This window comes from Botryllus schlosseri, chromosome 12, assembly GCF_051294905.1.
Source record: "Botryllus schlosseri isolate E-star chromosome 12, Bs_hap1, whole genome shotgun sequence".
Lineage (NCBI taxonomy): Eukaryota > Metazoa > Chordata > Ascidiacea > Stolidobranchia > Styelidae > Botryllus > Botryllus schlosseri.
Window position 1 is genome coordinate 25,377,863 of NC_137247.1, and position 3,305 is coordinate 25,381,167.

The 3,305-nt window shown below is 40.2% G+C and overlaps 1 long non-coding RNA gene across 1 annotated transcript; it reads left to right on the plus strand.

Moving 5' to 3' along the window:
• Nucleotides 1-535: 535 nt before the first annotated feature.
• LOC145452456 (uncharacterized) lies at nucleotides 536-1,712 on the plus strand. The gene is made up of 2 exons (XR_013919376.1): nucleotides 536-1,046; nucleotides 1,557-1,712. It is a non-coding gene; the product is annotated as an uncharacterized LOC145452456 (long non-coding RNA).
• Nucleotides 1,713-3,305: the final 1,593 nt, after the last annotated feature.

A 3,305-nucleotide genomic window follows, 5' to 3' on the forward strand; every position in this document is an offset into this window, starting at 1 on the left:
TTTCCAACGGTATATAATACGTCTTTATAAGAATTTTTTCTAGGTTGAGCGCAAATTCTACAGGACTATACTGCTTTTTCTGAGTTTCGTAGTAAACAACCAACGCGCAACTGTGACATCACAAGCAGCGTCTGGTTAAGTAAGTACAGTAAGTAGTGAACATCATGTGGAATATATATCAATTTATACGAGATTAGATGGAAAAGAAAGGGACTATATGTAGTGATAAATGTTTCTGTATGAAAAAATACGACCTAAATCAAACATTATAACATGGCCAGTGAATATTATTGGTGGCATGTCAGCGGATGAATACCACTAATTTTGAAATCGTTCGAGCTTCGAGTGTCGTGTATCGTCGTCTGGCCATTATTGAGATTTGAGCACAGGGTGGAGCGCCAATATGGAATCGGTGTCTCGCTAAACGAACCGGGATTCCAACCCGGGTGGAGCGAAGCTTGTTGTGCTTGGAGAAAGTGGAACGTTGAGGATTCCTAGGAATGCTGAATGGGATACGCATCGTAAAAGGTACAGTACTGCATAGTATTTGTTACCGTGAATATTTACGACTGTGCACACCACCGGGATGACTTTGATTTCATTATTGAAATATTTCATTCTCCGCATTCTCTGTTCTATTTTGGGATATTAGTCGACTTACATAGTGACTTGTGACACCACATACCATACTCCGCCACAGATAAGTTGGAACTGTTGGCTTGTTCATGTAATTTTCGGGCCATAGCATAGAGATGTATCCATCCATTGCTGGATTTGTTTGGCACACATGCCACCTCAAATGAGGAACCTTTTGCTTCAATACATTAGATCAGTGGTTCTCAACCTGCGGGGCGCGAGAAATTGACTAAGTCTGTCTGAATTCTGACTAAACATGTGTTTCACAACCATTTTCAGAAGACGATTGTTGAAGAAGAAACTTATTTCGTATTCAAGAAAGCTCGCCAAATTCAAACTCCAGCAGTCGCACTCAACTTCATTTGAGCAATTTTTTGATATTCTTTGAAGATTTACAGCAATTCCCACGTGTATAAGTCATTCATTACTTCATAGATTTGGCAGTAGCCTAAAGCTCAGTGCGCTGGGTAGCTGTTGGTAATAGCTGGCGAACTGCACTGCTTAAGACAGACTTAGATGCAATATAGGTTGCTACGCGGCAGATTTGCCCTGAAATGCGGCCTTGGGCTACCTAAGTAATTGAAATGTGACCGTGATTAGCAAAAAGGTTGCCTATCTCTGTATTCGATGATGTGCTCTTTCTGACGTGACGATAAGTGCAGAGGGGCGCAAACTTTTTGGCCATTGCCTAGTGTGGCGCATGTCCAAAAAGGTTGAGAACCGCTGCATTAGATAAAGTAAGTCATGAATCTCTACTATATCATGTAAAGGGCGGAGCCGTCATCACAAAATGTACCAGTACCGGTACTTCAAAAATTGTTATATTTTTGTTAGCCTATTTGTCTTGATAGTTATTGTAATGTCATGTCTAGGTTAGGAACTTTGCTTAATGTAGCGACTTACGCATGAGTTCTTTTTAGTGGAACTGCAAGATACTAGTCACACAGAAGGAATGAAGACGAGAAAAAAGAAACACTTGGAAGTTTATCCGGCGGTGGAATTAATTCACCTTTTCTTGGGACCACTTGTGCTATATTTGCATTCCTCCTAAAGAAGAATTAGACCTCCAGCAGCAATTCTTTTTCATTGCGAATCATGAATGAATATACACTGTTATATATTATACAGTTGTCCCAATGTCGTTTTAGAGCGTGAAGAAACTTTTGCGGTATTTTGGCATCGCGTTGCTTTGGGATAGGTATGGATGTACGTGAATTTAGAAGCTGGCATGTAATCTGATTTACAAAGAACAGCATGTAGGGTCGTAGGTACTAGGTAGGCGGTAAAATTACAGTCTCGCTCGTAAATGTACAGGAGAGAATGCAGATTGAATATACCAGAGGTGACTGTAACATTACAGTCTGACGTGTAAAGCTAGATTACCGGACGGGTGTAAGTTGAATTTACATTGAGTGACGGTAATGTTATATTACTGCCAAGTGGCTGGCCACCCTGCTTCCAGACATTTCGCGGTAAATCGAGGTAAATTTTTTTTTGTGTGCATCACAATTTTTCAGTTTGCGCTTCTTGACGTAAGAACATCAATGTCCAAGCATTCTTGCTTCAGTTAGGATATTGCGGTACGTTGACCATAAACCATGTTACTATTTGTTTCATTTGACCGTTTATGATTCACAATGAGTAGACGATGGGCCGATTACAACTGTGGCCCTATAATGTAGGCTACAATCTGTAAAATATCAAATGATAAGTTCACCGACAGCGCATAATCGACGATACAAACGAAATGCAGAGGTCAAAAAATGTTTGACTTTGTAAACAATTTTGACAAATTTTGACCTAACGCTACAATTTTGACCTAATTTTGACTTTTTTTTACATGTCAAAAAAAAATCGCCCTAGTCATTACCTAAGTGCAGAAGGTGGGGCAGCCCTTCTCCATTAGGGGTGTATTTGAATTAATTTGGATTTTTGTAATAGGCTATTTGCAGGACTTTGATCACGTGACTCGTAGCACATAGCAACCAGGATTTGGTTAGCACGCTACTTGCTCGTGCATCGCGCTCGTGAAATCTTTCCGCAACGTAGTCTTGTTACGGTACTCAACTCTGATCGTCAGTACTTTTTTAATGCGTTTGAAGTAGGGCGATTGATTTATATTGTGGTAAGACTATTTGTTTTTTTCAAGTAGTACTATTCGGCTATTGTGGCGCCTGATTTTGGATGGAAGATATGACCGAAGCAGCTGGAATCAGCAGGGTCAGTGCTGAACTTAATTTCGTTACTGTGGGTGACTATTTCACAACTAATACGATTGAAGTAGATTTGGAAAATCACGCGGGATGTCGATAAATAGTAGACGTCGCTTGCATGTGCGCATTTCAGTAATGCAACCATCAAATATTTTTAGAACAGCTCACCGATGCGACAAGATAAGCCATCCTATACCCAGAAGTGGTCAAAGTAGTCATCCTTGGTAACCGAGTAGAAGTGGAAGTAAGGCCGTAATTTCTACTCCAGTACAAGTAGAAGTAATTAGTTACAAGACGTGTCAGAAGTACTTTAAGTGGAAGTAGAAATGAGTGTCTTGAAAGCAGTCAAGGAATTGGTTACATGAAGTTGCTTTGGTCGAGGGTCGACTACGTTTACAATTTATTGCGAGGTGACGACTTTTATCTTTGCATGGTGCATGTTCTTGACTAACACAA